This window comes from Mercenaria mercenaria, chromosome 4 (assembly GCF_021730395.1).
Source record: "Mercenaria mercenaria strain notata chromosome 4, MADL_Memer_1, whole genome shotgun sequence".
Taxonomy (NCBI): domain Eukaryota; kingdom Metazoa; phylum Mollusca; class Bivalvia; order Venerida; family Veneridae; genus Mercenaria; species Mercenaria mercenaria.
Window position 1 is genome coordinate 98,849,107 of NC_069364.1, and position 23,539 is coordinate 98,872,645.

The 23,539-nt window shown below is 35.7% G+C and overlaps 1 long non-coding RNA gene across 3 annotated transcripts in view; it reads right to left on the minus strand.

Moving 5' to 3' along the window:
* Window positions 1–4,328: 4,328 nt before the first annotated feature.
* Window positions 4,329–23,539, minus strand: part of LOC123552568 (uncharacterized) — a 67,661-nt gene continuing 48,450 nt past the window's right edge. Inside the window, exons 4-7 of one of the 3 annotated variants that reach the window (XR_008370772.1) lie at window positions 20,719–20,878; window positions 10,780–10,882; window positions 8,894–9,000; window positions 4,329–5,325 (exon numbers count right to left, since the gene is read on the minus strand). This is a non-coding gene — a long non-coding RNA (uncharacterized LOC123552568). Of the gene's footprint in view, window positions 5,326–8,197; window positions 8,374–8,893; window positions 9,001–10,779; window positions 10,883–20,718; window positions 20,879–23,539 lie in introns of those variants that run through there. The other 2 variants (XR_008370770.1, XR_008370771.1) reach the window with 2 other exon arrangements.

Here is a 23,539-nt window from a genome sequence, read left to right on the forward strand (position 1 = left end):
ACCTCAAAGTGTGACCTTGACCTTGCAGTCTGTATCATGCGCACAACATATCATCTCGTTATGGTAAACATCTGTATCTGTTCGTATACATTGAAGGACTACTTCTGGTATATACTATACAGGAATCAGATAAAACATTTATGCAAAGTTATTTCAAAATCCCTTCATGGATGGTGGAGTTATGGACTGGACAAGAAACAGACCCTGTTAACATTTGACCTGTAAGTATGACCTTGACCTTTGGGCTAGGGGCCGGGGTCTTGTGCATGACATGTCGTCTCATTATGGTGAACATTTATGTCAAGTTACATCAAAATCCCTCTTTGCATGAAGAAGGAAGTCTCTGGACAAAGTCATTCTTGTATCTGACCTTTGGCTTCTAGGTGTGACATTGACCTTAGAACTAAGGGTCTGGATCCTGCGCATGCAGAGTTATTGACCGGATGCAAAGTGTAATGGACGGAATGAAGGACAGAAGGACACAGCTTATTTCTATATCCCCTTGTTTTCTTCAGAAAAGGCGAGGGACAAAAAGACTGATTAATACATGTCAAAGCGATGGCCTAAATTCTTATATGAACCTTCAAGTCAAGTGATATTTAATTACAAAGTCAGGAACAAGGAGTAACATAAGCTCTAGTGAGTTTTTTGTACCGACTTAAAAACAAAAGCCTCCTAGACGCGTCCTTGACGTTTGAGATACGAACCTGGGGTTTGCGCACGGCACTCCGTCTCCGCAATGAGGTAATCATTCATGCCAAATATAAACAAGATTGCTCCATGCAGGTAGGCTCTACCTTTAGGTCAAAGGTGCTGTAGATCAAAATTTATTTCAGAGCATAGCTAGGCTATAGTTTTTATTGTTGCAATTTCAGTTGTGTCAAAAATACATGACGGTGCAAGCTTGTTTAATGCTTTATAAACCAAAACACCAATACTGTATTAAATTTTGTTTGGGTCAAAGTTAACCACTTAAATTCACAGAAGAGAGTACTGGATGATGTCTGTAAGGATGCTTTCAATATAAGTCGAGCTGCCCTCTTTTGAATATTAAAGCTTTTTCCATATGTTTCCCCATATAGATGATACGTCATCAAAAATCCGTGTATAAGTTCTAAAAAAAATCTTCACATCAGCATTTAGGTATTAAATATTCTATGAAATAGATATAGCTTAAAGTGCATTTTTTCACACAGTTTTTGTTTTTACATATTGATCCCAACTTAATTTAAGTTTAACACCTATCAATTTTTTTGATACGATACATTTTAAATACAGTTATAATTTAGAATTAGATTTATGTCTCTTACTTTATATAATTTCTTGTTGTATTACTAATGAACATACTGGTTGTCTTGTTCAGATGGCGAGCCATATTGTTAGACATGCACCAGTTATCAACTTTGATATTAACATCAATTTGCAATTTTCTTTCAATATCAGATACATTATGGTCACTTACATTCATCGTAAAATCATTAGAGAGATAGTAACTTGCATGTAAAACTTTCACCAGAATTTTCTATATCCAAAAGGGGGCATAATTTGCTCAAAATACATGTCAGAGTTAAGGACCCAGTGAGGTTGGTAATTGACCTAGAAAAAGAAAAAATAAGTTTCAAAGCTATATGCCTTTAAATGATAGCTGTATGTACTTGCATGCAAAAACTTAACCAAGGTGCGACACCGACGGAGACGCCAGGGTAAATAGAATAGCTAGACTATTCTTTGAATAGTCGATCTAAAAAAATACCATAAGGACCCTTTTTGCTTGATGGGGCTTAATATGTTCTGTATATGTATATTGTATTCTGTTGTCACAAAAAATGAAGGAATGAAATATGTTCAAATCAAACAATGTTATTGACATGTACATGCTATTTACCATTTTGCCAGAGTTATTCCTACATGTTTATGATGATCAACAAAATTAAGGGGAGTATATTTTCAGAGGTAAGAGAGGGTAGTCTTGTACAATAATAAAAAACACAAAAAAAACATAGCTTCAGTTTTTGAAGAGTTGAACTTAAGAAGCCATTGTTTGGCCTATCAGGAATTTTTATGTCGGTAATGGATACAGTAAAGGAACTATTACCCAAAAATAATCAATAGTAAATAAAGAGAAATAACTCGGCAATATAATTTTAGAATTAAAAAGACAAAAAACCGAGCACTGACCTTGGAGCACATCGGCATTTACACATTTTGTATAAGAAAAGGATTGTCCGACGAAAATTCTTTGAGGACGGTCTTTTAAGTAGCTAAATATTAATCTTGGATAATACCCAAAATGCCATATTATCCAAGTTTGAATGATAAACTCTTATGCCAAACCCTGTCAAATATGTATGTGTGACCCTCTACCAAGATTGTTCAAATTATTTCGATTTGTCAAAAAAACATGTCCACCAGGGGGCTTGGTCACTTTTCCCTAAATGTATATAGTGGAAACTTTAAAAATCTTCTTGTTTGAAACTTGTAAGCCTGATTTTAAAATAATTTTACACAAATTCTTGTGCGACCCTCTACCAAGATTGTTCAAATTATTCCAATTCATCAAAAACAAGGCTGCCAGGGGCGTGGTCACTTTTCTTCTCTGAATCTAGTAATAGCTAGAGCATTGGTATTTGGCGTGTGATATCAGATTTGTAATGTCTACCATAATTGTTACCACTCATGTAGATGATGATGATAAAGATATATTTCAAGTCTTTATCTTATATTGTACTAAAGTAACATCAAGAAGGCAAAGATTGCCAGAAAATTTTAAGTATGAAAGGCGCATAATTCTGTCAAAAAAATACAATTAGAGTTATGGGGATTGTAACACATATAAAGAAATATTTTTAATTTAATTTAAAGTTATTATCTTTTAAAGAACCAAAGATGTGTCTAAAATTTGAAAGCTTTCAAAAAAAAATTTAACATGAAAATAATTCAAAGTATAACAACTTTGTGACCTTTACCTTGGGTATAATGGTCCCAGCCCCAGCACATACTTTATTTGTATGCTGGACAATGTTTGTGTGAACTTACAGTAAGATATAAGCAATAGTAACAAAGATATGACACAAAAACAAAGGTTGCCGAAAAACTTTAACCTTAAAAATAACCTAAGTATAACACCTTGGTGACCTTGACCTTGGGTATAATGGGCCTAACCCCTGCATATATTTTGTATGCTGGACAATGTTTATGTGAAGTTACATTAAGATATAAGCAATAGTAACAGTAAGCTATGACAGAAAAACAAAGGTTGCCGAAAAACTAACCAGAAAGCTCACACCGATGCCGGGACGAGTAGAATACCCTCCCTATTCTCTTAATAGTGGAGCTAAAAAGCGAGTAGTTTTTAATGTGTTCTCTATAGGACATGATATTTGGCAATATTTTTACAGGTTATACATTTAGGTTTGATGTGGAATTAACTTTGGTTTATTTAGCCAAAGGCGGTCGGTTAGGAAACTGAAAACCTGTTAGTTATGTAATGTATCTTATGCATTATAAGGCAGATTATAAAAGATAAACACATAATCTGTACATGTAACTTTTAATTTCAAATTAGGAAAATGTAGGTAAATAAACTTTTCTAGTGTAGATCTAGAAAACATAAGCTAAAAAGACGCGTTTTTCTCTATTGAGTATGCAGAACAAGACCAGTTACGTAACATATCTTAGGAAAATCAGAACTGTTAATCAAGGTGTGATGCAGATGCCAACGCCGTGGTGAGTAGGATAACTCCTCTTATTCTTGCCTACCTAGCGGGGAAAGTATACATTTATCCGAGCACGCGCCGGGGATAGATATTCCTGTCTTTCCCTAGGGAAAAACCTTGTCTAAAATAGCGTGCACTAAGGTGACGTCACATAGTACTGGTACCATTGTGACGTCATAAACTTTATAAATAATGTCAGGAAATACCCAAACATATATTTGTCCACGATCTATTTTGAACATGATAGGCAAGAAAAATTATCTAACATGTCTGCCTGTGTAAGACAGCTGTTTTCCGTACCCTCTGGACAGCATGGATAAAAAACCTCGCTAACGCTCGGTTTTCCATTCCACACCGTCCCTCGGGTAGGGAAAACCCCGTCTTAACCAGGCAGGCATGTAAGATCCTTATATTCTTTAAATAGTCGAGTTAAAACGTTCTGTAGACGGAGTATAATGTACAGTCTGAATGCCAGCATACATGTGAATGTAACTTGGGGAGATTGTAGAAATTTTTTTTGTCTCTTGTGGGAAATGTAAACAACTACTAACAAATCCAAAATGATAAAAAATGTTGGTCTAGTTTGTTTCTTTAGATAACTGTTTCAACAAAATGATATAAATACACTGGTACAATTAGTTACACTTTATTATTTGACATTATCAATCAAAACACATATTATTCACATTTTACTGTACCTACTGTCACTTTTAAACATTATTTTAATATCTAATTTTGTAGATTTTTACTAGTAAGTATAACTGTCTTTCTTTCACAGTCATCTGAACTTTGATGTTACATTCAGGGATTTTCACTACCACCTTTGAACACAATTACTTGAATGTTACTTAAAATAATTTTGTCTATATCTCACAGTCACATCTGAAATTTTTTTGCACTAATGTCACACACAGTGAGTTGCATGTTTATCTCCACTTTTTTTCCAGTGTTCAGCAGAGTCCAGCCTTCAGTATCAGGAGTGTTAACATAAACAGATAATAAAGAGTTTATTGCGCCTATTGACAGGTAACTGAAGTTATCTGTCTGAATTTTCCATAGAAAAGCTACACTTTGGTGTCATTATAATAGTATGGAAGACTCGGCAGCAACATCCTAAGTCAACATTACTGTGTGTTTTTCCTGTGTGGACTACTCGGGTCAGTGTAACTGCATGGAAACTCTTAATAGCAATGTCCTAGTCCACATTGCTGTGTGGTAGACTCAGTAGCAAGATTCTGGGTCAGTGTTACTGTGTGGTAGACTCAGTAGCAATGTTCTGAATCACAGTTACTGCATAGATGACATAGTAGCAATGCTCTGGGTTTGTGTTACTGTGTGGTAGACTCAATAGCAATTTCCTAGTCAGCATTACTGTGTGGTAGACTCAGTAGCAATGTTCTGGGTCAGTGTTACTGTGTGGTAGACTCAGCAGCAGTGTTCTGGGTTAGTGTTATTATACGGTAGATTTTCCTGATGGTAGTCTCAGCTCTTTAAATTCCAGCCAGATAAGATAAAGCGATTTCATTTGATCGGGAAACTGTATCCTACCAACTTGAACATCAATGACTCTCTGTAGCAGATCCAAGTTAACTTCTTAGCTAAGATGCAACTGAAATAATGCAACAGTATTAATCAGTAAGAGAAACAACAGCTCTTAGCTCGAAAGTGAATAATACATATTATAGGAGTCACTAGAGCTACCACTGGAATAAGCAATACACCCAAAATACTTCTTTACCTAAGAAACAGCATTTCAAGAGTAAAGTTTCTGTACTGACAAGTATATTTCAAACTGGAGCTATCACTAAAGGAATTTTATACACTCGGACACAGCTACAGATACAGAGAAATGAGATCTTCACCTAGGACTTAGTAACCTGGATTATGCACTTTGCATGTCATCTGGATGATGTTAAAAATTGAATGAAGTTTATTCTAGTGGTTTGAAAATACTGACTGGACACAAGTTTAAGATATATGATCATTTGAGTTCAGTGACCTTGACCTTGGAACTAGTACCCTTGGTTGTGTGCTATGTAAGATATCTTGATAAGGCAGATAACTGATGCTACTTTTATAAAAATCTTCCCAACAGTTTAGAAGATATGGAGCAGACATGAAGTTAAGCTACTTGACCTTTTACCTTAAACTGTGACCTTGATCTTTGACATAGTGAAATGGGTTATGCACTCTGCGCCTGGTCTTGATGAGGTAAAAAATTGATGTTAGTTTTGTAAAAATCTTCCAAGCAGTTAGGAAGATATGGAACTAACATGAATTACAGATTGAGGGACACGGGAAACTCTATTTTGCATTAGGGGGTAGTAGGGAAATGTGGGAGCGATGAGGGGGGGAGGGGGAAGGAATTGCTCTGATTGGATCCCGAAACAGTTTTTAGACCTAAAGGAATAAAGAAGAAAATTATCTGCTTCTGGGTGAGTCGAGGGTTGGAAGTGGGCAGGTGGCAGATTGTTGGAGGATTTGTTTGTTTTGGGTTTTTCAACATTATTTCAGTTATGTAGCTGTGGGCATTTAACCTAACCAGTGTTCCTAGATTGTGTACCAGTACAAACCTATTCTCCACAAGTAACTACCAACTTCCTCATATGAATCAGAGGTGGAGGACAAATGATTTCAGACACCATGAATAATAAAATGGTCATTACGACCCTGGATCGCTCACCTGAGTAATATGAGCTACATATATCAAATGTCAAACTGATGCTAAACTATTAAGAAAGTAGGTCAGTAGGTATTATTCATGGTCACTGAAAGTCAGTTTTAAGATCAGTGTGCAAAACTGTACATGTCACCCAAATTTTAGGGCTGTATCTTAAGAAACAAGAAAGTAGGTCGGGGCATAATTCAAACAATCTTGTTAGAAATCAACTAGGCAATGACACATACCAAATATCAAAGGCCTTAGGCTTAGATTTTTTTTATGTTTTTCCTATATAATTATGTCTATGTAAAACTTGGGACACCCTGGGTGGGGCCTCTTTTCAACTAAGGGTCATAATTTGAATAATCTTGGTATAGAAGACCATTAGGCAATGCAACATACCAAATATTAAAAGCCTAGGCCTTCCAGTTTCATACAAGAAGATTTTTAAAGTTTTTTCTTATATAAATATAATATAAAACTATGGACCCCCAGGGAAGGGCTTCTTTTCACCCCAGGGTAATAATTTGAACAATCTTGGTAGAGGACCATAAGGCAATGCTACATATAAAACATCAAAGGCCTAGGTCTTGTGGTTTCAGACAAGAAGATTTTTAAAGTTTTTTCCTATACAAGTCCATTTAAACCATGCGACCCCGGTCTGGGCTAGGGGGGTAAAATTGAACACACTTGGTAAAGAACCAATAGATGATGCTAAATACCAAATATCAAAGCTCTATGCCCTGCAGTTTTGGACAAGAAGATTTTCAAAGTTTTTCCCTATATAAGTCTATATTAACCATGTGACCCCTGGGGCGGGGCCATATTTGACCCTAGGGGGATACTTTGAATAAACTTGGTAGAGGACTATTTGATGATGCTACATACCAAATATCAAAGCCCTAGGCCCTATGGTTTTGGACAAGAAGATTTTCAAAGTTTTCCCTATATAAGTCTATATAAACCATTAATTTGACCCTAGGGTGGGCCATATTTAACCCTAGGGGGATAATTTGAACTAACTTGTTAGAGGACCATTAGATGAGGCCACAAACCAAATATCAAAGTCCTAGCTACTGTGGTTTTGGACAAGATTTTTTAAAGTTTTTCCTTTCAGTTGCCATGGCAACCAGAGTTCTGCATGGATTTCAATTCTTTGGGCAATTTCGATAGGGGGGCACCCAAGGATCATTTCTGTGAAGTTTAGTGTAAATCTGCCCTGTGGTTTTGAAGAAGATTTTTGAAATTCACAATGTAGCCATATAGGGAAAATAAGCCCCGCCCCACTGGTGGCCATGTTTTTTACTGAAACAGAATGGCTTAGGCAATTTTGGTAGAGGGTCACCTAGAGATCATTTCTACAAAATATTTTTGAAATCTGACAACAGTTTCTGACCAGACGATTTTCAAAGTTTTTCGTTTCTGCATGGAATTAAATTCTTTGGGCAATTTCGAAAGGGGGCCACCCAAGGATCATTCCTGTAAAGTATGGTGTAAATCTGCCCGTGTTTCTGAAGAAGAAGATTTTTTTACAAATTGTTGACACACAATGGACGATGGACATCAAGCGGTCACAAAAGCTCACCTTGTCACTACATGACAGGTGAGCTAACAAAATGCTTAAGGAGATTCTTTTGATTAACACCTAAAATTTGAAGTCAACATGCATGAAGACAGGCTGCGTACCTTAACCTTTAGCCTGCTGGCGGCAAGTGATTCTGCCTTTGCAGTCTGATCATGGTCTACACTGTTCGCTATTCAGTCAGTAAATTTTCAGTAAACACCCCTTCAAATCATAAACGGTACTGCCCAAATTGAATGATGGACCAGTTCATTATAAAAATTTAGCAGGCTAAAGGTTAAAACTATTAAATAGGAATTAGCAATTACAAGAAGTTATTTTTTACTATCTGATTGTGCTGATCTCTCCGTATATCACATGGAATTCAACATCTTTTGTGTCAAATTGTGATCTTCATTTTCACTGTTGGGTCTCTTTAATGCACAAATGTGATTATGTTATTTCATCTTTATGAAGTTTGACACATGACAGAGTTACAAATAGTGCTAGATCTATTGAAACAAGTGCTTCAAACAGGAATTATTCAGAATAACATGTGTTTTTTTTTAAGTATTTCTGCGTAGTTAGCCGATATATGCCAGACTATAAATACTAAAGCTTGTTTGAAAGCTTATTTGAGCCGCGCCATGAGAAAACCAACAGAGCGTTTGTGACCAGCATGGATCCAGACCAGCCTGTGCATCCCCACAGTCTGGTAAGGATTCATGCTGTTTGCTTTCAAAGCCTATTGCAATTAGAGAAACCATTAGTGAACAGCATTGATCCTGACAAGACGGCGCAGATGCACAGGCTCGTCTGGATCCATGCTGGTGGCAAATGCACTATGTTGGTTTTCTCATGGTGCGGCTCATATATATATATATATATATATTTAAAAAGATGTTTAAGATATACAGATTTGGAGAAAATTCTCATATACATAATTATACTCACTTGAAGAATGAAGATACTCCTACATATGGAATGTCTGGGCTTTTACAGATGTACTTCCTGGCTCACATTCTGTCTGCACCACCCACAACCATGGGGATTTTCAGGAGCTGTAATTTTCATCAGATTCTGATCAGGTAATGGATTTGGTCGAAAGTTTAACAAAATTAATGTGTGTGTTTACTGACTGCATAATACATGTTGAAAATTTCATTTTTCTATCCTAGCAACCAGGATAGTTATTTTAGCATGTGCATGAATTTAGTTAAGATACTTCGCGTGAATATGAAATCTTCTGTATTATGTTTGTCAAATATTTACATTAATTTAACAAATATATATCTAGCCAAGGTTCATGACAAATTCAGTTTGTAACATTCCTATTACCTCCCTTTACTTATCTTTGCTGCACAATCAGGATATATTGGAAATAAATGAATTCCAAAGCTATATACTATATTAGCTATCCTCAATGCTTCAAGATTCTACTCTTACATTTTGATACTGTGCTTAACATTTACCCTGCTAAATTTCTAAAATGGACTGGTTCATCATTCAGTTTGGGCAGTACCAAATTTTATTCAAAGGGATGTTCACTGAAAATTTACTGACTGAATAGTAAACAGTGCAGACCATGATCAGTCTGCACGGAAGTGCAGGCTGATCTTGGTCTGCACTAGTCGCAAAGGCAAAACCACTTGCTGCCTGTAGTCTAAAGGTTAACTTAAGAAATTAACGACATGCCAGGGAATACTGTAGTTATTCCTATTAAAAACCAAACATTGGTTGTTATCTACCTCTTAATATTAAACAATGGTGGAATCAGGTAAAATATATGTTTGAATCATTGATAAGAACACGTTACACATTTTTTCAGAGCTCTGAACCTGATGAAAACACTTATATAATAATTTGATAAAATGTCCTGGTGTACTAATTATTTCATAATTTGTTTATACTAATTTGTTTAAGCTTGATTGCGATGAAAACTTCGAACTTATTGGAACCGCTCGCGAGTCCACTTCCTAGAAAAACCAGTACTGGTGTAATATGAGAAGTCATGGTCGTGACCCCACTGGGGCTCGAGCCCATGATCCCTGGATTGAGTGGCCGACACCTTGTCAACTAGAACACTACTCCCCTAAAATTATATCATAATTATGTCTCCCACCACACAGTGGTGTGGGAGATATATTGATTTACTCCAGTCTGTGTGTGTGTGTGTGTGTCTGTCTGTCTGTCTGTCTGTCACAAATCTTGTACGCACTCTAAGCCAAACATTTCTCATCCAATCTTCACCATACTTGAACAAAATGTGTTTTACCATAAGACCTTGGCAAAGTTTGATAACTATCCAAATCTGCCCAGGTATTTAAATTATGGCTGTTGAATTACTGATGGGAACCATTCGTCTGAACCATTGGGACAAACTAGACATTAATGATAGGAACCACTCATCCAAACCATCCAGACCTCCAATACATTACTGATCAGAACCATTCATCCACACCCACACCACTTTGAATCACTAAAGGATTAGGCAGTTGTGGGAGACATGCGCTTTTCTCAAAAGCAGCTCTAGTTGAGTTTAATATCTTCAACATTGAAAGGGCAACACACTGGATTTTTGGCCTATACCATATCAAAAGTCTAGTGCAAAGGCAGTCTAAAGTGCAATACAACAGTGAATCTGCTACAGAGAATACAACAAATTCATTTTATTTCCATATTGTCAATTTTGCTTGCTGTGTGAGCCTTTTTGCCAAGAAATATTTCCTATTTGTTCGTGTAACAGTTATACAGTAGAATAAGGTGAAAGCCATGTGTCTAAGTCCGACAATTGATTTAGCTAAACCCTGTCTAAATAAGTTCTGTAACAAAATACTCACTTTAAATTGGAGGTATACATCTGGTTGATCCGTTCATAGATGTCTTCCACACAAGGCCAGGTGATTTCATGCTTACAGCCATTGGAATACAACCACTCTCATCCTGAAATTATTAATAAAAAGAAAAGAAAAAGCTGCCAAAAGAATGGAAGAAACATGGCCTAAAATATTTGAATCTAGTCAGATATCAAGTTATCAAGAGATACTGTCAAAAGTTTTATATTTAAATAGAGAAAATATCAATTTTCACAGAATTGGCAAACAGAGACACTGTTAGGAACTGGCTATTAAATAAAGAAACAAAAGTTTAAATAATTTCTACTGTGATACTGGCTTACTTCAAAGAAAATTCTTTTAGTTATTGAACAGATGCTATTAACTGTCACAATTTTTACCATTTCATTGATCTAAACTATTTGACCTATGTGTCGGTATAAAGAATTATATTCAAGAGGAGAGTATAACAAAACTTAACCCTTGGTCATAAGTATTTTTTATAATTATGAAAGTGCATGTGAGCTTGTTCTGCATGAGCAGCTACACCAAGGCCTTATGTCCAATAAACTTGTAACTGCTTACATTATAACACTTCTTAAAAGAAATTAGACTGAATACAAAAAATAAAAAAAATATTTGACAGTACTTGGTAAAAATTCAGATGGCTTACAAAACAATTCTGTCATATTTATCATTTGAAAAATACATTTTGGAAAGTCCTTGAAAAAAGAAGTTCTGTCCAGTGTATATTGCAAACAAGTTAAACAGATATCAGCAATTGCTGGCAGATTAAGACCTAGTACAGAGACAAATCTTGAAAATCCTTGATTCCACCTCTCTCAACACAGGAACAACAGTCGTCTAGCAAACCGCTGGCCCAGAAATGTAGATCTGTTACTCCCAAACGACATCATGTTGCGGATATATTGTCACCAGAATCCTTAATGGCACCGTTAGTAGTCTTGATTGGCAGTCAAAAGGATCAAAGAATTTATCACAGACAGACCTTGAAATATGGAAAAGAAACAAATGCTGAAAATGGAAGGCGAAAAGAACCTGACAATTTCCGATTCCCATCTCTCTCAACACTGGAGAAACCATCATCTAAACACTGCCGGCCCAATATTGTAGACCAGTATCTCCAACACGATTCCATGCTGCGGATATATTGTCACCGGGATCCTAAATGGCATCGATAGCTGTGTGGATCAACAGTAAAGGGATCTGTCAGGCCTCGACATCAGTAAAAAATGGAAAAAAACAAACTTGGCCACAGCCAGAAAACAGCACCAATGGAAACCTATCATATCAGAACTTTATTTACCAAAGTTAACAATAATAATTTACTGCTAAATCTTAAAGACCATAACAAAATTTAATGAAGCAAAAATTATAATAATTCAAAGACATGTTTAAAAATCTCCAAGGTGTAGCAAACTCATGACTATCTTAAATCTACTGGCACTACATCATGCATTGCTATCATTTCAGCTTCATTGCAGAAAAAATTGGCTACTGTACAACCATTCTATACTATATGAAATACAAGGTTTTTGCCACTGATTTACTTAAATAATACTAAATCCTATTTTACCTTTGAGTGGCATTCTATTCAAAGATAAAAATGCAAACTTACTCGAGTTTGTGCATTATCCACTGTAACTTGAAAACTATCAGAAATTAAATCCACTTAAAAATACTTCGCCAGAATGATACAAAAATTAAATCAACTTTAACCTTGCCACTGTGTTTTACAAATTAAATAAACTCAAAAGTTCTTACCACTTTACAAAACAAAAAATTACTAATATGCCATGCCACTGTCTCTAACAGAATAACCTAACTCTGCCACTGCTTTACAAAATCATTAGTTCTACTGTCTGGTCATTGTGTTTTAAAATACAATTTACTTTAAACATTTTGATTTTGATATTCACTCACACAATTTTACAATATAATTCATTTAACATTCATTCACTGCACTTTCTTACACTGCAACGTAATTCTTTGACAGTCATTCAATGCACAAAAGCATTACATGGCACAACATTATTCTAGTAACTTTTTTCATTTAACATTCTCTGAACTGGCTACAGTAACTGTTACAGAATTGAGCAATAATAATGATATGGTACTCTAGTGTCTGGACTGTCAAGTTCGACAGTGGCTATGAAACGGTACAGTCCGCAGTACAGTCCACAGTACAGTCAGCAGTACAGTCTAGGAGGTAAGTAAACCTCACAGAAGTATTTCCTCAGCTGTCAGAATGTTAAGCAACACAATCACACAGCTCAAACACACAAAATAATGAATAAAAAATGTCTGTAGGAAGACCACAACCAAACAATTTTGTACTTTACCTTCAACTCTAAATAATATCTTACTACCTATAAGTATCAAGATTGTCTTTGAAACAGAAAACTAGAAACTCAGTTGCCAAAATGCTGCCATTCCTAAACAGATGTGCAGGCAGTATGTGGAGGAAAAATCTTTGAGCAGTGTCTAGCAAATAAAGAATTTTGAACTAAACAAAAGCTTAAATGCATTCTATTGTATTATATTATATTTGAAGACACAGTACAACCAATTTTTGATACACTATTGTACACATTGTGAAAATGATGAAAATGATTACAGGCCCAAAGATCTTAAGTAAATTGTCATTTAGGCAACAGGTTGCTGGACTACCTTAAACTAAACAAACACCTCAATCTTTTCTGTTACAATGAAATGATGACTTGGTATCTACAAGACTATATTTTTCCAGAACACTTGTCACTAAATTAAGTTATTATGCCATCACTATGCAGAACTAAATATGTACTAAATTGACCTGCTGATGAAAATGTTCTTCCTTTGTTGTGCTTCTACAACTAGACAGTAATTCAGTGTATTGACTAACTGACTCTAAATTGAAATTTTACTTTGTTTAGTAACATGTGATTATTTCAATTTCTTTTAACAACTCCAGCTTAGAAAACCAAAAATAAATTCCTTGCTGATTGGCCCTTGATATTACATGAAGTATCAAATCTAAACACAAGTTGAGCAAAATGTTTTTCTCCCATCTACCACTGTTAATCTATCCTCATGGCAACAGTAATGGTAAGCTGGCTTAGTGGAATTCCTCCTCAATAGCTGTACCGGACAGACGGATTACTAGAATCCTTCCAAATAGTTGTACAGGACAGATGGCTCTTCTCCCACAACAGCTGGTTAGGACAGATGGCTTGGTGGAATTCCTCCTCAACAGTTGGTTGGGACCTTTAAAAGCTGTTTTGACAGCCTACTTGGCTATAAGTATAGGACATTAGATGGCTTGGTGGAATTTCTCCAAAATAGCTGTTGGGACAGCTGGCTAGGAAGACTTCCTCACCAATAGCAGGTTGGGTCAAGTGGCTTGGTGGAATTCTTCCTGCAAAAACTGGATAGATGGGACAGCTGGCTTGGTAGAATTCCTCCTTTTGAAGTTGTCTCAACAGCTAATTTGGAAAGAAGTATAGGACATTAGGGGGCTTGGTGGAATTCCTCCCACAATAGCTGGATGGGACAGCTGGCTTGGTAGAATTCCTCCTTCTGAAGTTGTCTCGACAGCTTATTTGGACAGAAATATAGGACTTTATTGGACAGTAAAGGACAGGTGTATGGAGGTTTGCTGGCTTGTGGAATATCGTCCTCAGCAGCTGAGAGAGAGCTGGCTTGGTTGAATTCTACAAGGCAGCAGTTTTGGCCACAACCAACTGGTCTGAGTTTCCACTCTTAGAAGAAATGGACAGCTATTTGTGGGAAAAGTGTGGGACAGCTACCATGGTTGAATATCCACCCCGACAACAGAACTCGACAATTGCTTTTGAGCAAATAGCCATGAGGACAGAAAAAGCAAGTAAGTAGAAGAGACTGACTTATTCTATGTAAAACAGACTTGATTCCATCCCTCAGTTCTTTCAACAATTTAAATCAATGAGTCAGTTAGTAATACCTAATTCAAAAGAGAATGTTCAGATTTCCTTGATGGTAGAATTATTCTAAACAAATAATATCTAATAATCATAAATAAAACCTTTGAACTATGAAATTATGGACAATTATTGACCTCTTTTTTTCAAAATAATATTTTAGAAGTGAATCCAGCCGTTAACCCAATGCCTAATTTCTGTACCAGTAAATACTGTTGAAATACTCTGTCGACAGTTGTAGTTTTAAGGTTAAGCTCCCTTTATCAATCTTTAGAACAGGTCTCTCATCTTTTATTTAAATGTATAGGTAAAGCTATTTGAGTATGGGTGTAATGTTAAGAAAAACACAATGTGTTCATTATTTATCTTGCAATGCAGATATTTATATCATACAGCTTCAGAAAGAAGTGAATGGCTGATGATCTTCCTACATTCTACCATATCATCCCTATTCACTGAAATTTTGTCCAAAAATATATGATGGCCAAATTTACATTGCCCTTACAATGTGTTGATATGGCAGTTTTCATACAAAACCAGTAGCCAGAATTGAACCTTTGCCTTATTCTACCATATCCCTAGCAGCTACAGGATTTAATCATTAAGAAATTATCAAATATGCAAGAAGCAGTTTAGTTTAAATTTTAACCAGAAGCCAGTTTTTCTTTGGCTTTTATCACCAGTACCAGAGTCCTAGCAATGAAATTCAGTGTTCTCCCTGAGATTCTGTGATGTACGATTATCTGAATTTTGGACAAATTTTGGATGAATCCCTCAAAGACATTCAATAATTGCAAAAAACACACTAGGATTAGTGAGTTATGAATTAAACGAATGTTCAGGTAGAACACTGAAATCATATACAAATAAACAAGAGGACCATGATGGTCCTGAATCGCTCACCTCTTCCCACATGACCCAGTTTTGAGTATGACGTCGTTTTTTCTATTATTTGACATAGTGACCTAGTTTTTGAGCTCATGTGACCCAGTTTTGAACTTGACCTAGATATTATCAAGATAAAAATTCTGACCAATTTTCATGAAGATCCATTGAAAAATATGGTCTCTAGAGAGGTCACAAGGTTTTTCTATTATTTGACCTATTGACCTAGTTTTCGAAGGTAAGTGACCCTGTTTTGAACTTTACATAGATATCATCAAGGTGAACATTCTCACTAATTTTCATGAAGATCTCATGAAAAATATGGCCTCTAGAGAGGTCACAAGGTTTTTCTATTTTTATACCTACTGGCCTAGTTTTTGACCGCACGTGACCCAGTTTCGAAACTGACCTAGATATCATCAAGATGAACATTCAGACCAACTTTCATACAGATCCCATGAAAAATATGGCCTTTAGAGAGGTCAAAAGATTTTAATAATTTTAGACCTACTGACCTAGTTTTTGATAGCAGTTGACCCAGTTTCAAACTTGACCTAGATATCATCAAGATGAACATTCATGAAAAGTATGGCCTCTAGAGAGGTCACAAGGTTTTTTTATTATTTGACCTACTGACCTAGTTTTTTAAGGCACATGACCAAGTTTCAAACTTGACCTAGATATCATCAAGGTGAACATTCTCACCAATTTTTATGGAGATCCATTCACAAGTATGGCCTCTAGAGAGGTCACAAGGTTTTTCTATTTTTAGACCTACTGACCTAGTTTTTGACCGCACATGACCCTGTTTCAAACTTGACCTAGATATCATCAAGATGAACATTCAGACCAATTTTCATACAGATCCCATGAAAAATATGGCCTTTAGAGAGGTCACAAGGTTTTTCTATTATTTGACCTACTGACCTAGTTTTTGATGGCACGTGACCCACTTTCAAACTTGACCTAGATATCATCAAGATGAACATTCTGACCAACTTTCATACAGATCCCATGAAAAATATGGCCTCTAGAGAGGTCATAAGGTTTTTCTATTATTTGACCTACTGACCTAGTTTTTGATGGCACGTGACCCACTTTCGAACTTGACCTAGATATCATCAAGATGAACATTCTGACCAATTTTCATGAAGATCTCATGAAATATATGGTCTCTAGAGAGGTCACAAGGTTTTTCTATTTTTAGCCCTACTGACCTAGTTTTTGACGGAACGTGACCCAGTTTCGAACTTGACCTAGATATCATCAAGATGAACATTCAGACCAACTTTCATACAGATCCCATGAAAAATATGGCCTTTAGAGAGGTCACAAGGTTTTTCTATTATTTGACCTACTGACCTAGTTTTTGATGGCACGTGACCCAGTTTCGAACTTGACCTAGATATTATCAAGGTGAACATTCTGACCAATTTTCATGAAGATCTTGTGAAATATATGGCCTCTAGAGAGGTCACAAGGTTTTTCTATTTTTAGACCTACTGACCTAGTTTTTGATCGAACGTGACCCAGTTTCAAACTTGACCTAGATATCATCAAGGTGAACATTCTGACCAATTTTCATGAAGATCTTGTGAAATATATGGCCTCTAGAGAGGTCACAAGATTTTGCTATTTTTAGACCTACTGACCTAGTTTTTGACGGCACGTGACCCAGTTTCGAACTTGACCTAGATATCATCAAGATGAACATTCTGACCAACTTTCATAAAGATCCCATGAAAAATGTGACCTCTAGAGTGGTCACAAGCAAAAGTTTACGGACGGACGCACGGACGGACGACGGACGACGGACACCGCACGATCACAAAAGCTCACCTTGTCACTTTGTGACAGGTGAGCTAAAAATTGATGGCAAAAAAAAAAAAAAAAAAAATGTCCTACAAATGCCAAAAAAAAAGAAGATATGACCAGCAACCCTCAGATTTTGATGTGTGGATTTTCACTAAACCAAGTAAATGGCCTGGCTACAACTGTTGCACACACTGTATGATATGGTAGTACCTATTACCTTGTTATTTTGAGGGCTGACTTAAACACTATTGTACAGTTCTCTTTCACACCAACAGTGGCAGAAAAACACCTTATTCTACCTTATCATCCCTATCCAATGAAATATAGTCCAAAAATACAACCCTTAAGATGCAGTGATATGGTAGTTTCTAGAAACCTGTAGCCAGTATGCCTTTGTCTTATCCTACCATATCCCTATCTGACTATTTTTAAATGTAGAAAGTCGTAGCTTTTCAGTCTTAATTGTAGTCAGTTATATTACCTGGCCTCCAATTGACTTTGTTTAAACCGGCCTGGCTATCTATACGAGTTGACAAAGTAAATGACAAGGTAGTATCTTAAACTGTATTTAATTGTGGGGCATAAAGCATATTGGCAGGCATCTTTCCTAAAACACTACTATGATTACTGTATTTAATCTAGAACATTATCAATGCCTGCATTTAATTAACATTATATGCTTTATTCAACCTAACCAGCTCTAACTTAATTAATGTGGTGATATGATATAACAACTATAGTCAACATTGTTACAGTGACTTAATTCTGACCTTCCCTAATGCAATGGCTGGCATCTTCCTCCTAACAGTGTCCGACACTTCAAAAATATGAATTTACTTACTAAAACATTACAGTGGTTGTAACTTTTCTTAAAATATTTTTTTTTTCTTTATGTGGTTAATGATTAACTAATGTAATATGAAAATTACATCCAGTATTGAACCCATTGGTTGAAAATAAATGTACTTCATGAAATATGAGCATGAAACTCAACCTGCATAATACTATAATAGCAGTTCAGTAGCCAAACAGTTCTGCAATAATAATTAAGTTAATTCTTATAAAATGTAGCCAGTACTTAATGACAAAGTTTGTTACAATAAAGGGTAAGCACCAAGTTAATACTTATAAATGTAGCCAGTACTTAATTAATGATAAAGTTTGTTATAATAAATGGTAACCATCAAGTTAATACTTGCAAAATGACTAGCCAGTACCTTTTAACAAAGTTTGTAACAATAAAAGGTAACCATCAAGTTAATACTTATAAATGTAGCCAGTACCTAATGACTAAGTTCGTAACAATAAATGGTAACCATTAATACTTATCAAATGTAGCCAGTACCTATTAACAATTTAAGTTCATAACAATAAAGGGTAACCAGTACCTAATGACAAAGTCCGTAACAATAACGGGTAAGCTTAATTGGTAATATTCCTACATCTCTGTCTGCCTTAATCAGTCATAAAACATTTAACAATAATGAATAGCCAGTACCTTAATCATTCAAGTATTTGAAAAAGAGCAGCCAGGATATTTGGATCAGACATGAATTTATTAAATGATTCATTATAAAAATGCCTGAATAATGATTAATCACCTTGAAAAACAGAGCCATTAATTCTAGCCAAAATATAATGAAATAAATTTCCATTTTGGACAATAACATAATTCCAGTATTCCAATTTGAAACACAATGGCTAGGAATTGTTAAATCTTTACTTCTTAATGCAGTCATGCATTTACCTGCACTGATGATGGGTATTTCACAATGAAAGAGGAGTCAGTTTATTTATCTCTTTGCCTTATTCTGTCATTATAATTACAAATAACCAGTAACCAGAACATTGAATGGCAGTTTTGAGCATTAAATATATGAATTTTATGGAACTTTCCATTTTGTCTGTTCTACATTAAATAAGAGAAAGTAAGATTACTTTCATGATGATCTTAAATGAAATGAATGGTGGATGATGACCTAGTGGCCAAGTGTGTGACGCTTCCCTAAGGACTACTGGTTAGAGCCAAGTGACACCAGTATACCTCCAGATAGCAGATAATGGACTGACAAACACCGCATACTAAAACACTGCTTGTTTACTTAATTTAAATAATTATGAGAAACTAGACAAATCTCCCCTCCCAATTTAGGCATACTTATTTCTCCAACACTTCAACTTGAAATTTCTACTGAGAAAGCAGCAAACATGTAAAGTGCAGTGCAAGGGAGGGAGGTGTACAGTGCAAGGGAGGAATGCATGCCACCTTCTCAACTGAACGTTCCTTGTCAAAGATCAGAGAAATAAATGACTGCAAAAATGTTTTTCTTTCATTTCATTTATGAAAGAAAAGCTCAAAAATAAAAGTTTGTAGATTAAGCAAAGCAAGCTTGGATTCAGTACTTGGTGAAAGATAATATAGACCTTTCTGGAGTTACCAAGATGGAATTCTCCACGATTATATTCTCAAGACCTAACCAGATCATATCTGTACATTCAGTTACATAGTGCCAGACACTACATATAGCACATTAATTTGGACTTTAGAACATCCTTCTTTGAATTAATTTATCAACACTGCTGTCAATGCAGTAACTCTTAGAGATCTGCTCTGGAGTTGTATTGTTTATAAATTCAAGGGACATAACTCTGAAGTGACTTCTCTAAACTGGCATTTTTATCAATCTTGACCTATATTTTTGCAGAAATAAGTAAGACCAATATCAAAGAAAATATACCAAAGTTGTATTAAGTGCATACACAATTTTCTGAACATACAGTAATTCAAGGGCAGTAACTTTGAAAATCCTTGCATTTTACTGAGAATCCTATCGTGTATTGCCATAGCCAAGATAAATAAACCTATCCTTTCACCGACTCCTATTCACATTCAATTTTAACAAAATCACATGTCATTCAGAACAACAATAGCTGAAAGTGACAAACCTGCTTCAAAGTCCCATATAAGACTTTCACTAAAATTTCTATGTGATAATAAGGCAGGACTTTGTCAAAATTTCCAAACAACTATACTTTTGCTTCATTTTGCTGGAAGTTGACACAAAGTTCCTAAAGGCTGCTTAAAATTCTACACTATTAAATGTAATAATAACAAATTCACAGGATGCCTACAGATAAACTGGCAAAAAGTAAGGCATTGTTTTTAAATTTTAGTGGTTGCCACTCAAGCTGAGAAAAAAGTATCAAACTGTTTTAGAGAATCTATATTGTAAACAAAAAATCAAGCCAAAGTCATATTATTCTAAAAAAAAAAAAACAACCTTACCTGTCCAGATGCACAGCTTCCGCATTGACACACCTTGTCGCTTGCTTAGAAAAACATACATGCTAGCATTACACTGTACAGCAATTGCTATGTGGAAATCACAATTCAACCGTAACCATGTTGAAGATTGTAGAATATTTCCTCAGTGTCATCACAGTTCCTACAAGATACATCAAACAAGAAGAATCATTTAACCATATACAATAAAAGAATTTAATATTAGTAGTATTATCTAATTTCAAAGTCCAACAACAAATACACATATTAACCTTAACCTTTAGCCTGCTGGCAGCAAGTGATAGTGCCTTTGCAGCTAGTGCAGACCAAGATCAGCCTACAGATCCATGCAGGCTGATCAAGATCTGCACTGTTCACTATTCAGTCACTAAATTTTCAGTTAACATCCCTTCGATAAACAAGTGAATGAAGTATTGCCATTCAATACAAAGTCCCCTACTGGAAGGCAACTACTTTTCTCTACTGCAGTATAACATAATGAACTGATATCTGTCAATGATGTATAAACAATATTATACTTTATTACATACTCGTTTCTATTCTCCGTTAAGTTACACTGGTACCGGAAACGTCAATATTTTTCCATACACTGACACCTTAATTTCATATCGGGTGCGTGACGTAATTCAGTGTGTGTTGTGCACTATTTTTTTCTGTTTAGTTCAGTTTAGTCAATCCTATTCAGGCTGTTGAACATATTTATGATATTTACATAATATTTATACGTGTAGATGCGTATGTAATAAAACGGTTATTATCTTTGCATCGGGAAATATGCACTCGTTCTTCAGCGGAAGAATATTGCGCTCCTATTAAGTCGCGCAATATTTCCGCTTAAGAACTTGTGCATATTTCCCGATACAATGCTAATAACCTATAAATATATCCAATATGTTATAACAAAACACCTGGATTAAAATTTGTATGTATAAAAACCTAAAAAGGCCGATTATCGAAAAGGTATCATAAGTTATTTATAGTAAGAAAACACAAAAAAAAACAAAAGTGCCAGAATTTCACAATATACGCTCGTCATAGCAAATTACACTAGAATCTGTATTTGCAAATGGAATTTTAATTCTGTGGTTGTGTAGTAATCATTGTAATTCTTTTGTTTTTCTGAATCCACAAAAAAACTCCTTACCAGGTAGAGATACCTTATTTACACCTAAAATTTGAAAGTAACATCTATGTTGTACCACAGAAAAATGGTCTTGGTTTGTCCCTACGGTCAATTATATAAAAAGTTAAAATATAAGTTATTTATAGCAGAAGTTATTTATAGTAACAACTAAGGGAAGTTAATCTTAAGAAAAAACAAGAGTGCAAGAATGTCACAATATACGCCCGTCGCAGCAAATTAGCAAATCGAGGGCTGAGCGCGAAACTATTGTATCTTGTTCTTTATTCATATAAAGTTACAATAGTTTCGCACTCAGCCCACGAAATAGCAGCTGTGTTTGCAATGGAATCTTAACTTTGTGGTTGTTTAGTAATTATTGTAATTCTTTTGTTTTTCTGTGTCCACAAAAAACTCCTTACCAAGTAGAGATACCTTAAAATACACCTAAAATTTGAAAGTAACATCTATGTTGTACCACAGAAAAGTGATCTTGGTTTTTTCCTAACCGTCAGTTATAAAAAAAGTTACAGTATAGGTTTTTTAGTAACAACTAAGGGGAGTTAATCTTAAAAAAAAAAAAAAAAAAAAATCCAAAAAATTTGCAAGTCCACACAAAATATCTTACCTGTAGAGATATGTCAAATACACCTCAACATTGGATGTAATATGCATGTTGTACTACAGAAAGTGGTCTCATTTTTCCTTACGACTAGTAATGAAAAAGTTGCAATATAAGCTTTTATAGTAACAACGAAGGGAAGTAATTCTAAAGAAGGGACCTGCGCATGACACTTCGTCTCATGATGGTGTACAATTGTGCCAAGTTACATCAAAATCCCTCCATGCATGAAGAAGAAATGCTTCGGACAATGTCATTCTTGTATCTGACCTTTGGCCTCTAAGTGTGACCTTGACCTTAGACCTAGGGACCTGGTTTTTGCGCAAGACACTCCATCTGGTGGTGGTGAACATTTGTGCCAAGTTATATCAAAATCCCTCCATGCATGAAGAAGAAATGCTCTGGACAAAGTTGTCATTCTTGTATCCTTTGACATCTAAGTGTGACCTTGACCTTAGACCTAGGGACCTGTTTCTTGCGCATGACACTCCATCTTATGATGGTGAACAATTGTGCCAAGTAACATCAAAATCCCTCCATGCATGAAGAAGATATGCTTTGGACAAAGTCGTTCTTGAATTTGACCTCTAAGTGTGACCTTGACCTTAGACCTAGAGACCTGGTTCTTGCACATGACACTCCGTCTCATGATGGTGAACAACTGTGCCAAGTTTCATCAAAATCCCTCCATGCATGAAGAAGATATGCTCCGGACAAAGTCATTCTTGAATTTGACCTTTGACCTCAAAGTGTGACCTTGACCTCAGACCTAGGGACTTGGTTCTTGCGCATGACACTCCATCTCATGATGGTGAACAACTGTGCCAAGTTTCATCAAAATCCCTCCATGCATGAAGAAGATATGCTCCGGACAAAGTCTGTGGACGCCGCCCGCCGCCAGGGGCGTTCCCATAATACGTCCCGTGTTTCAAACAGGCTTATAAAAATTAAACAAGAGGGTCATGATGACCCTGGATCGCTCACTTGAGTAATATGAGCTACATGTTTAAAATATCAAATTGATGATAAAATATTAAGTCAGTAGCTCAAATTCATGGTCA